Below are 13,786 nucleotides of genomic sequence, written 5' to 3'. Positions count from 1 at the left end.
GTCTTATTTTACCTGGGCTACAAAGATTTACTCTAAATTGTTCTTCTTAATCATTTCACGTCAGCCATTTTACATTGTAATCCTGTGTGCTCAGTCCACTGTTGTTTACACCGCTAACACACAACTGTGCAGCCACACAAGAGGGGATCCAGATCATCAAATTCGCTGATGAGACCACAGTGGTGGGACTCATCCAGGGGAAGGAGGAATGAATGTACAGGGATGAAGTGAAACATCTGGAGGACTGGTGCAGAGAAAACAACCTGCTGCTCAATGTGGACAAAACGAAGGGAATGATCATCGACTTACAGGGGTCATGACCCAAGCAGTGAAGTTCTTCCTAAAAACAGAAATCTACTGTCTGAACCTCATGACCTTTGACTTCCTGCTCATAGTAGCTTATATGCATTCATTTTGTTGTTGTTTTTGTAACTCATAACTCAGTAAAAGCAAATCACATCTATCAAGAAAAAAAGAAAAACTTGTAGTCTTTTAAAAGTTAAACGTTCAGGTGTGTGAAGATGTCGGCCGTCTTATCAGGCTGCAGATCAGTCGATAGTGTGTGTGTGTGTGTGTGTGTGTGTGTGTGTGTGCGCACAGAGAGTAGAAAGTGCTGTAATGTAAACACTGGATGAACTGTGGCTGCTGTCGGCCTGAGGCATCGCTGCACTGACAGTCTGAAGGCTTCACTTTGATCTGATTGCTGCTAAACGTGTGTGTGTGTGTGTGTGTTATAATGAGTACAAAGATGTACGTGCAAGTACAAACGTGTGTGCGTACGAATGTAAATGTGTGTTGAATTGATGTCAGGTTTTTTTTGCTTCTTGGGCGTGTGTGACCCTTCAATGTGTAACGCTTCTCTGTGTGTGTGTGTGTGTGTGTGTGTGTGTGTGTGTGTGTGTGTGTGTACAGATAGACACCAGGTGGTGCTAGAGCACCTGCCCCTTGCCCTCAGTATCAAGCAGGTGCCCTCCGCATCTCTTTTTCAAAAAAAAAATGTAAACATTAAATACACACACACACACCGATGCACACACAGGGGCAAACACACAGGACCCAAGCCGTAACTCGCCCCACCCCATCTTGTAATGTGAACACAAGGAGTGGACACCACCACCAGCCACCAGCAAGTAGCACATAAATGAATCAAGTGTCCTTAGGGAAAAAGAAGGTGAAAAAGTCAAAGGAAAAGGAGATGGGCCCAAAGGCACGTTAGAGAGGTAAAATAAATAAATAAATAAAAACACTGACACTTTGTATATCTTTGCTTCTGTGTCATTTATAAATGCTTTATAAAGCATAGATAGTCCTCACTTTAGATGGGCTCACGGAATATACTTAACTAATGAGTGGTAACCGCATTAATAAGTTATTCATTGAGGATGAATATGTGTTGGTAAATCATATACTAACACAGTTGCTAACCCTTTATAAAGTATTAACAACTGAGGTTATCAATGAGCAACAAAACATTTTTAACCGGGTTTATTAAGTGCTTAGTAATGCATAATAAATGCCATACAGATCATGAATTTATGATTAACTAAGCATTTACTAATGCTCAACTGCTGCTTAAGTACTTATAAATGGGTTGAGTTTAAAACATTTATAACTGTGTTTACTAATGCTTAGTAATGTATAACAAATTATTTACAAATCATGAGTTAATGAATTAAGCACTTTACTAATGTTTAACTAATGCTTCATAATGTGTTAGTTGAACATTTAAAACTGTCTTTACTAATGCTTTGTAATGCATTAATAATGTTGAATTCATGGTTAATTCATGAAAAATTAAGGATTTACTCATGCTTGACTAATGCTTAGTAATGTATTAGTTGAGCATTTATAACTGTCTTTACTAATGCTTTGTAATGCATTACTAATGGTGAATTCATTATGAGTTCATGAGGAATTAAGGATTAACTAATGCTTAACCAATGCTTAATAGTGTATAGTTATTATAAAGTGCTACCAATACTTTTTTCAAAATTAAACGTACCACTCCTTGGGTGTACTGGCCCTGAGGAGCCGTGGTGGGCGTCCTTTATTTTCATTTCTGTAAGGTGGCAACCCTACTCGGAACCCAAGCCTCCAGTCCGCTCTCTGCCGCCGGATTCCTGCCTGCCTGTAACCCAGTCCGCTGCTGATCCCCAGCACCGCCGCTCCCTTTCCATACCGCTCAGCTTCCCCCCTCCTGGCTCCCACCATCTCCCCCTCACTCCCTCTCCCTCCATCACCAGCCAGTTTCCCCAAATAAACCATTTCTGAACCAGTTCTCGCCACCGCTGTGTGTTCTCTGCCCGGGTTCTCCTGCTGATTTCTAACAGCATTAATGTTGACAGCCTTAATTTTTACTGATTTAGACACAGTGAAAATCTGTCATTTTAGAGGAAAACACTGGAAAAGAACACATTGATACTTGTAAAAGTACATTATTGTACAAGTGAAAGGATTTACAGTTTGATCCTCTTTTAATGGTTTGTGTGTAAATTGACATTTTTTCTCCTGATTTGACTCCAGATTCTGTGGAATTGAGCAAAATGATCCAACATGTAAAATGAGAGGAAATGTTGAGAGAATGACTGAATGTAAAGATGCTGCTGTGAAATAAGAGGCGCTGGTTTGCAGGCTTCAGTCTCACTGATGTCAGAGCTGTGACAAACATCACACTGATCAGCTGATCACTGCTGGAATGAGACAACAAACAGTGAGATCAGATCTGATGGACACTCTGATGAAGGAGGACCACTGTCTCTGCACATCTGGAAGGCTGTCAGCTGGAATCAGCTTTATTTCCTCAACACATCAACACAACAACAGTCTGCTATGATCCCTGCTCCAGAACCTATTCTTCTCCTTCCTTCTCTCTCCGTTCTTCCTGTCTTTCTCTCTCTCTCTCTCTCCTATATCTCTCCCTCACTCTCCATTTGTCATCTCTTTCTCCTTGTCTTGTCTCTCTGGCTCCCTCTATCTGCATCTGTTGGTCTCTGTGTCTGTCTGTCTGTCTCACTTGTCTCTCTTACTCACCTGCCTGCACTCCTCTGATTACAGCTATGAGAATCAGCTGTGCTGATGAGCCCATTTGCCTTTATTATTATTCCATTGCACTGACTGCTCTACGTGCCTTTGAATTGCCCCTTGGGGACAAATAAAGTTTTTTGAATTGAATTTGAATTTGAATTTAACTCAACAGTCTCTCTACAATCACACCTCCAGTCATATAAGCACAGTTCAGTCGCTCACTCCCCGCCAGACCATAGACTCCTATATCCTGCATCATCTCCCGACTGCCACAGCTTCATGGATACAACACTGCTCCTGTATTCTCACTGGTTCCTGTTTGGTTCCCCACCTGGACTCACCTTCCCCATTTGAATTCCCAACTGTCCCTATTCTGTCTCCAACCTACTGAAACTATGGGGCCGTTTATACAAGGACCATCTTAACAGAAAACGCAAAAGTGGCGTCCTGTCATTTCACGTTTAGACGAGCGGTTTTGAAGGAAATCTGCGTATATACCGTGACTCTATAGTGTGTGGAATTCGATTGGATATGCATGCCAGGCAGCTGGGTGGCGCTGTGATAAAACTCTGCCATGTCTACGCGCATGCTTACTATCTCCCTTTTCGGATCTCCGCCGCGGTAAATGTTCATGAATGGAATCTGTACGGATTGTGTACGTTTGTTGGTACGACTCCTGTAGTGTACATAGAGCTGCCAGAGTTGCTTGAAGGTACGAAGGATGGAAATAATCACACATCTTTGTTTACGTCCTTGTACCGGCTGGCAAACCAAAGCACATATGTGACGTAATCGCGTACGCGACGTGGTCAGATCTCGGCAAAGTTTTGCGTTTTGCTGTTTAGACGGAAACGTAACGGCGGAGCGTTTTCTACTTTTCCACTCTGGAGGCCGGTTTCAAATTTTTGCGTTTTCAAGCCCCCAAAACGCCGTCCTCATATAAACGGTAGGGTGTTTTGTTGAAATATTTTGCCGTTTTTGCCTGCAAGCTTCCTCGTGTAAACGGCCCCTCAGTTTTGTGTTCCACCAACTCCCAGATTGCGTGAACCTGCTTAACAGCCTCCTCAGATTAGTTTTTCCTGTTGTAAGTACCCAGTTTTGTTAGATTAGTTTAGTTTATTGCTCTGTGGTTTTCTTAGATTTCCCTTCTGTTAATTTAGAGTTATGTTGTTGATTTTTGTAGTCTTGCCTGTTTTTTCAATTAGGTTCTGTTTGTCAGCTTTCAGCCCTTCCTGCCCAGCCATCTCTCCTGTTTCTAGTTCCTCCCAATTTTGTATCCTTTGGTTTTTGTTCATTCCAAATAAAGTTCCTTTTTCTGCTAAAACCATTTCGCCCTCCGACTCCCCTTCATAACAGTCGGCTTCACATCCATCAAACACACCATGACAACAAGCTTGTGGCTCCTCTGATTGGCTGACTGCTGTCTCTGTGTTTCTGTCTCCATTCTGCTCTCACAGCTTCACTGAGAAGCTGCAGGTTTACAGGAGACACTGGATCTTTGCTTTGATACTGACTGTGTTTAGTAGAAAACTGCTGGAAGCAGCAGAGACTGATGGAACCTTTTACTGACCTCAGACTATTAAGGCTGTAGTCTGGACTCCAAACAAGATCTAACAGATGTTCCACTGATGGATCCTGCAGGTTGTTGTAGCTCAGATCCAGATGTTCCAGATGTAAGGGGTTGGACTTCAGAGCTGAGACCAGAGAATCACAGCTGATCTCTGACAAACTGCATTCCACCAATCTGAATAAAGAATGAAAGATGTGCATAAAATCATTGATGATCCATCAGATGTGTTCAGGTTCTGAATGTGCAGATCAACATTACTTTGTCCTCATCAATCAGCTTTTCTCTAAAAGCAGCACAGTGACTTTGTCCTTCTCTTATTGTGGATCATCATCATGTCAGCCTTCTACACACATCATCCACATGTCAGCACAACATTCATCCACCTATTCATGTCCACACATCAGTAACATGCTGCATCATCAACAGGATCAGGATCAGTCAAATAAAACTCAACACAAACCAAAGAAATATTTAGACTTCAACCTGTCCACAGGATCTTCAACCTGAGTCTACAGCTGGGGCGGGTGCCTGCTCTATGGAAAATATCCTGTATCGTACCAGTACCAAAAATCAAATGTCCAGCTGAACTAAATGACTACAGACCGATTTGCTCTGACCTCACACATCATGAAAACTCTGGAGCGGCTGGCTTTACGTCTCCTGAGGCTTGAGGTCAAAGACAAACTCGATTCCTTGCAGTTTGCATACAAAGAACACATTGGAGTGGATGATGCCATCCTCTTCATGCTTCACCGTGCCCTGTCTCATCTGGAGGAACCTGGAGTTTATGTGAGAATCATGTTCTTTGATTTTTCAAATGCATTCAACTCCATCCAACCCACAATCCTCAAAGACAAGCTCACAGAGATGGGAGTGGATCCTTCCTGTGTTTCATGGATCACAGATTACCTGACAGGAAGGCCACAGTTTGTGTTTCTGGGACATTAATGAGTAGTACCGGGGCTCCACAAGGAACAGTCCTGGCTCCATTCCTGTTCACTCTGTATACATCTGACTTCAAATCCAGCACTGAGTCCTGCCACATTCAGAAATACTCTGATGACACTGCTATCGTGGCATGTATCAGAAATGGACATGAAGCTGAATACAGAGATCTGATAAGTGCCTTCAGTGACTTAAGTCACAAAAACTGCTACTACTCAACGCCTCAAAGAAATGATCATAGATTTCTGCAGATCCAAACCCCCTCTTCAGCCAGTGAACACTTGTGGACATCGAGATGGTGACATCATATAAATATTTAGGTGTCCACCTTGATAATAAGTTGGACTGGTCTACAAATGTAGACTTCATCTACAAAAAGGACCAGAGCCGACTTTATTGCCTCACAAGACTTCGATCACTAGACATCTGCAGTAAGATGCTGCAGATGTTTTATCAGTCTGTGGTAGCAAGTGTCCTGTTTTATGCTGCAGTCTGCTGGGGAGGCTGCATAAAACAGAAGGATGCAAGGCGTCTGAACAAACTGATTAAAAAAGCTGCTCTGTGGTTGGAATCAGATTGAACACATTGGAGGATGAGGTGGAGAGACGGACACTGAGCAAGATGGAGGCCATTCTGACAAACATGGATCATCCACTTCACATCTGCCTCAATGAACAACGAAACATCAGTGGACGGCTCCTATCCCTGCGCTGCAAGACTGAAAGATTTAGGAAATCTTTCTTGTCATCAGCAACCAGACAATTTAATTCAAAAGCAAAAAGATGAGACAAGACAACTGAATTTCTATTCGGGGATCAATAAAGTTATTTTATTGTATTTTATTCTATTCTAAACTTTGTCTCTTCAAACTGATCTGAGTTCAGAGGATCTTCTGGATCCAGATTCAATTCAATTCAATTTTATTTATGTAGCGTCAATGTGACTCTTCAGCTCAAATTACAAACATTCATTTACTTTAACAACTAACACACAAAATTTTCTACACTTTCTGCTACAAACACTTCATTTTTGTCACAACAAACTCAATTTAGGACAAAAACAGAAAATGTGAACCAGAGCAGATTTACAGCTTCATGGATGGAAGTTCTGTTGAACAGAAATGAGCTTCAGTTGTCATTAAACACATCAGATCTACAACAGTAACAGACAGACAGTGAACTGACCTCAGAGTCTTCAGGATGCAGTCTGGACTCTCCACAAAACCACTCAGATGTTTCACTCCTGAATCCCTCAGGTCGTTCCTACTCAGATCCAGATGTTCCAGATGTGAGGGGTTGGACTTCAGAGCTGAGACCAGAGAATCACAGCTGATCTCTGACAAACAGCATTCCATCAATCTGAAAAAAAGATGTGAGTTGAGGAGACAAAGTTCTTGCTTGAAATCTTTCAGAGTTTCATCATGAGTTCAGAGCTACAGAAATCTGGATTTCTATGCATCAAGTCAACCTTAAATCTCCTTCAAATCTTCTTTTCATACGTGCAGCTTCATCAATGAGATCTGTCCATTTATTCTACCAGAGGAGAAGCTGCTGGACCACAGAGGACAAATACATTTGCTTCTAGGACAGAAAGGTGAAAAGCATCTAAAGGCTGAGCAGCAGATAAAGCCACTGTCTTTACTTCAGTCATCTCACAGCTCCAAATGCTGGAAAGGATGAAGGAGAGAGTTTGTGCCACTGGTGAGCTTCCAGTTAAAGTGTTGCAGTGATGTGACACACAACAGGTGCTGACAGGTGAGGAGAGTTCTTCTACTCACTGACTTCTATCAGCTCAGCACAGAGAACTTTAAGGACACTTTAGCTTTGACTCTGGACTGAGTCTAGACTTTATGACTCCCTACTACATTTAACTCATTGGCTGCCAGCCGTTTTCAGAGCAAAGAGCCCCCTACTGCCAGAGTTTTTAAGAATTTTGACAGATTTTTCAAGATCTACAGAATATCAAGTTTTAAGACTACATAAACATTGAAACTATTGAAAGAAAGTGTAGATTCTCTTCTTTCATCAGGAAAAAAAAGTTTGTTTCTAGCATTTTCGGTTCTAAAGTTATCGGCAGCAGAACATAGGGTCGTTTCAGCAAAAACACCTGTTTTTGACCAAAAAACAGAGATAACGAGCTTTTTCTGCAGAGAGGCACATCAATCACTTTGTTGCCAATATTTTTTGGTTTAGTGACATCCCACACAACTGAACAGTTGTTTACTTATATGAAACAACAAAAACAACTCGGAAAAAGCATTTTGAGGTCAACTTTTTAACCTTTTGTTAGCTAAATCATTTATTTACAAACGAACAACACAAGTCAACATTTTGGTTCAGAACAATACATCTTACAAAATATAAACAAAATATTTTTAGGTGTGTGTGTGTGTGTGTGTGTGTGTGTGTGTGTGTGTGTGTGTGTGTGTGTGTGTGTGTCTGTGTGTGTATGTATGCTCGCTCTAAACTCATCTGACTCGGCTTCGTCAGATGAGCTCAAGAGAGCGGTGTTGGCGAAACCGAAACTGAAAACTAGCGCGGCTTTGATCGCCAGCGGCTGTTGGCAACGGCACTTTTTGCTGTCGCCCCACCATGGTCACTGTCTTTGTCATTCTTTTGGCCCACCGCAACACTCTCACGTTCCAGAACTCCAGGATTTTCACCGACAAGCTCCGACAGACTGTTCTGCAGCCCCCCCAGTCAAAAAACATGATTGACGTCTATAGACGTCAATGGCAGCGAACGTTCGGATTTCAATTGACGTAGACGTCAATGGCAGCGAATGAGTGAAAAAGAAAAACTCTGTGGATGATTGACAGCAGTCATTAAAACTGATGAGAAAAAAGAAACATTCACCCAAAGATGAGAACTTTGAATCACTGAAAACATGATGTCTGACCTTAGATCCTTCAGAATGCAGTCTGGACTCTCCAGAAAACCACTCAGATGTTTCACTCCTGAATCCCTCAGGTTGTTTATGCTCAGATCCAGATTTTCCAGATGGGAGGGGTTGGACTTCAGAGCTGAGACCAGAGAATCACAGCTGATCTCTGACAACCTGCAGAACTCCAACCTGAATAAAGAATCAAAGATGTGAGTTGAGGAGACAAAGTTCCTGCTTGAAATCATTCAGAGTTCATCATGAGTTCAGAGCTGAAGAAGCTTCAGAAGGTCAAAGTTTAGAAAATGGAAACTCCAAGCAGCTGAAGCCAACAGGATGCAGCTTCAAACAGTCCAACAGAAGCAGTGAAGAAGAGCTCTGATTAATATTAATGACAACATACTGCTGCTTCAATAAAGACGGAGTGACTTCAGCTCTGAAACTCTGCAGCTCCACCAGTGGCTCCATCCACACAAACTCATGCTGAGCAACAAACACAAGGAAAAACACTCACACATTTATTTCACTTTCTGCTCAGAGTCACACAAACACACAAGAAGGAAACGTGGACAAAATGAGGCTCCAGACTCTAAAATATCTTCATGTTCTGGAACCATGGAGACCTTTCAATCAGGACTCTACATTCACATCATTTCATTCTTCATCCATCTGTCATTGATGGTGGAAAGTGTCCATCACAGTTTTCAGAGGACCAGGTGACGTCTTCAAACTCTTTTCTCAAACACAAACATCTTCACTTTCAAATGACTCCAACCAGAGAAAAGAAGAAAATCAGCAGAAAATCTTCCCGTTGCTCCTGATAAATGACTTCAACTCTTCATCAACTCACAACTTCTGCTGCTGGATTTTCTGCTCATTCAATAACTGATGGATCAACTTCACCTTTCATCAGCAGATAAATCAAACGGCTGCATCTTGGATTTCAACATTTCACTTTCTGAACATCACATGGCTTCATCCAAGTGTTGAACCAGCAGATGATGAATATTAGTTTCTGTCTCTCAGGATGAAAAACTGCTTCAATTACAGCTCAAACAATCAGTCCACTATTTGATGAGTCCATGGACAAAACATCAGAAACATTTCCATCATGGTTGGAGTCATTGATCCAGTAAAACACCAAACTGGTTCCAGTCTGTCCACTGTCAACACTTTCTGCTTTCTGTCACATTAAACTCAAGATTTGTGCTTTTGGACTGTTTCTGGAACAAAACCAGACATTTGAAGACGTCACCTTCAACTCTGACAAAGTGGATCAACAGTTTCACTGTTTCTACCTTTTAGACTTTATTTACATCACTGACAGGAAAATAAAGCAGAAAATAATCCTGAGTTGCTGCCTGGTTTCAGTATGAAGTGTAGAAAAACATGAGGTCAGATCTGAGCTGAAGATCACGTGTGTCAGAGTTTCACAGTCAATTATTCACTGGAGGATTTTTCTGCTTCTATTGAGCTTTGAAATGTGCAGCTCAACATTTCTCTGCCACAGTCAAAGGACTAAAGCAGAGAAGAAGAAAACAGACGTTCCCATGAAGATCCTCAGTGTGGATCAGTAGAACATGCAGTTTAGAGTCACCACAACTTTACATCACGTTCATCTCAGAACACAAAGAAAACATGATGTCTGACCTCAGAGTCTTCAGGATGCAGTCTGGACTCTCCACAAAACCACTCAGATGTTTCACTCCTGAATCCTTCAGGTCGTTCCAGCTCAGGTCCAGATGTTCCAGATGGGAGGGGTTGGACTTCAGAGCTGAGATCAGAGAATCACAGCTGATCTCTGACAAACAGCAGGCCTCCAATCTGAATAAAGAATAAAAGATGTGTATAAAATCATTGATGATCCATCAGATGTGTTCAGGTTCTGATTGTGCAGATCAACAGCTTCTGACTGACACTAATCAAATCAACATCCATGACACTTCCACACTGTTGATAACTAAACTCCTCTTTGACTTCCTGAGGCTCCACTGCAGCTCAGCACAAACACTGTGGAAACACAAACATACTGACTGGATGTGTGGAAGTCACACTGCTGAAGCCTCACATCACTTTCACATCAGCTTTACATTCAGACACACAGCAGGACTGTGGATTCTGTCCTCCATCTGGGAACTCTGCAGTCTGCTGATCAGGGCATTTATTCACACTTCAACAATCTCAAACATCTTCACACTGTTTTCAGGAAAATACTCTGAATTTACCAACAAAAACTTCAAACTTCAGTCAAGGATTTCTATTAAATATATTGACAACCCATCAACAGTGAACTGACCTGAGAGTCTCCAGTTTACAGTTTGGACTCTGCAGTCCATCACAAAGATGCTTCACTCCTTCTGAATACTCCAGGTGGCTTATACTCAGGTCCAGTTCTATCAGATGGGAGGGGTTGGACTTCAGAGCTGAGGCCACGATTTCATATTCACTCTCTGAGAGATCACAGTGAGAAAGTCTGTAATGAGACATAAATGATGAAACATGTTGTTATGAAAGAGGACACTTTATATTTCCTTCATGCATTTGATAGCAGAACATCTGGACTGGTCCTGTTGGACATTTAGTTCTTCACATCAGTGCTTCAGCTGATCTTCTCTCACTGTTTGACATCAAACTGAATTCTCATCAGTCTCTCACACCTGCACACTTTGAATCTTTCTTTGGTTTCATTTGCAGATGGAGGACAGAAGATTGTTTGTTCATGACACAGATCTGATAAGCCTGAAATTTTGACTGAAGATGTACAGAAAGTAAATTGAATGCTGTTCTTGAACTGTTTGGAGTACATGCATGGTTGGGGTCTCATTTGAAAGCTGACAATCTGAATGTTCACCCAGTGCAGTCAGAATTACTCTAGGTGCTACTGACACAGAGTTATTTATGTTGGAACACACTGAATTACGATGAATTTTATTCTCGCCTAAATTTTTTCCCTAATAAAACACCTGAAAATTAGTGTGGCAGCACTGTGAGAGCTTGAAAACACAAAAAGGCAACAACTGGGGTCTTACATAGTTCAGGTCAAAATTTCAGAGCAATGCTACAAGAAATGAGTGTTTCACACATGTATTTGTACTGCTATGGCCCGGCGCTGTCAATTCTGTACACCCTCTGCACTCCCTGGGCAAAAATGGTATATGTTCGTTTTTCAGCCCGTTTTCACATTATTTTCACTCCAAAAACTCATAAAGAACTCAAAAAATCACTTCAGATAAGCTTCAGTGTGGATCTTGATCAGTATCAGAGGCACAGACGGAGACAGAGAAAAGCTTCAGCTGCTGCCCGCAGGAGAGGTGTGAAAAATCACACAGGGCTGCTAAAAGAGGCCTCTTGGCTATTCAGCAGCTCATTGGCTGCAATCCCTGTCAGTCAAACGTTTCCTCCTGCGTGATTTGCTCAGAATTTACTGACGAAATGAGGGATGTCCAGATCCATCAGTCTCGGCAACGGTTGGCTGTTTAGGCTTCGGAGGCAGCGAAGAGTCACTTGATTGGTTGAAATGCGGTTGGAATCAAAAGCAGAGGCTTCAGTCGCCATTTTGAGTGCAAGACGCGTGGATATGTGTATGCTTCATTAAAATATGGACAGAAATACAGTGAATATGGAATGTGTTCCAAGTTCAGGGGGGCATGGATCAGTGGGTAGAGTGGCCGTCTTGCAACCGAAGGGTTGCCGGTTCAATCCTCGCCCCCTTGTGTTCGAGATGTCCCTGAGCAAGACACCTAACCCCGAATTGCTCCTGATGGGGTCGTGGTTAGCGCCTTGCATGGCAGGTTCTGCCATCAGTGTGTGAATGGGTAAATGTGATGTATCATGTAAAGCGTTTTGGGTACCTTGCAGGTATAGTAAAAGCGCTATATAAATACAGACCATTTTACCATGTGCAGCGCCACCATGCGCCGCGTGGACGCGCACGGAGCCGAGCTATTTGTGGATTATTTACTTATTTCTAGACATGTTTTGGACAAAATATGATACTTGCTAGTTTTGTCTGGATGTCTAAGCTTGGATTATGGCTGTTTTTTGTGGATTATTTTCATCTTTGAGCAGTAAAAGAGCATCCAAACGTGAGTTGTGCCCTTTAAATGTTTTGTTGTTTGTTGGAGAAATGTGTTTATATTACCCGCTGTGGTAATCACATCTGAAAGTGGTTTATACCGGCGGATTCATGAGAATCTAAGCTTTACATGGGTGTATAGTGTTTGTATCATCGCGTTTGCAGCTTCCGTGAATTGTGAAATATGCTTATCCAGATCGTTCAGCGGGCCCGTATTCATCCTGCTGCAGTTTAAGTTAAACTCTAAAGAGGAGAGAAATAATCTGATCAAATCTGTTTGTCTGATTAGAAAAGATTCCAGAACCTCCTCATGTGATCAGAACTTTCCTGCTTCACTGAAAACTGTAAAATGCTTCCACATAAAGAACCTCTACAGTTCTTCATGAGTTTCAGCAGATCTGTATGTTTCCTCCATCAGCCAAAGGACGAACCTCAGAAGAACAAACTGTCTGATGGAACAATTATTAGAATGAAACAGAAAAACTGTCTTCATTCATTTATCAGCTTCAAACACAACAACATGAAAAATCCACATTTTCACAGCGTTTAAAGCAGCTGAAGAACATCTGAGACTAAACACAGCTGACATGATGTTTGAAATAAACAAGTGGAACATGAAGAAGAATGAGATGATCATGTTCATCACATCTGGACTCACCGAGCCTTTCTACAGTTCCTCACAGCTGGAATCAGTCTCTGTTTTCCCTCCCATGATGTTGTGTATTTGTTCAGGTCCAGCTCATCTGGAACCTCCTGTGACATCTGCAGCATGTAGGCCAGAGCTGAGCAGTGGATCTCAGAGAGTTCCTTCTCTGATCTGTTCTCTGACTGCAGGAACTCTTGGATCTCCTGATGTACTGAGAGATCCTTCATCTCCATCAGACAGTGGAAGATGTTGATGCTTCTGTCTGGAGACATTTCATCACTGTTCATCTCCTTTAGGTTGTTGATGACTCTCTGGATCATTTCTGGACGGTTCTTTTTCCGACCCAGCAGACCTCCGAAGAGTCTCTGGTTGGACTCCAGACAGAGGCCATGAAGGAAGCGAACAAACAGGTCCAGGTGACCATTTCTACTTCTGAGAGATTTCTCCATGACTCTGCCCAAGAAAATATCCAGGGATGAGATGCCTGTCTTTCCTCCTCCTCCTCCTCCTCCTCCTCCTCCTCCTCCTCCTCCCTCCTCCTCTTCCTCTTCCTCCCTCTTCTTCTTGTTCTCCTTCTTCCTCTTCTTCATCTCCTTCTTCTTCTTCTCCTTCTTCTTCTTCTTATTCTTGCTCCTTTTCTTCATCT

The 13,786-nt window shown here is 42.2% G+C and overlaps 1 protein-coding gene across 8 annotated transcripts in view; it reads right to left on the bottom strand.

The window, feature by feature from the left end:
* LOC127537596 (NACHT, LRR and PYD domains-containing protein 14-like) overlaps nucleotides 1-13,786 on the bottom strand; it is a 174,209-nt gene that overhangs the window by 122,988 nt on the left and 37,435 nt on the right. The window lies entirely within an intron of this gene.

This window comes from Acanthochromis polyacanthus, chromosome 15, assembly GCF_021347895.1.
Source record: "Acanthochromis polyacanthus isolate Apoly-LR-REF ecotype Palm Island chromosome 15, KAUST_Apoly_ChrSc, whole genome shotgun sequence".
NCBI lineage: Eukaryota > Metazoa > Chordata > Actinopteri > Pomacentridae > Acanthochromis > Acanthochromis polyacanthus.
This window is presented reverse-complemented; position numbering and strand designations above follow the sequence as displayed.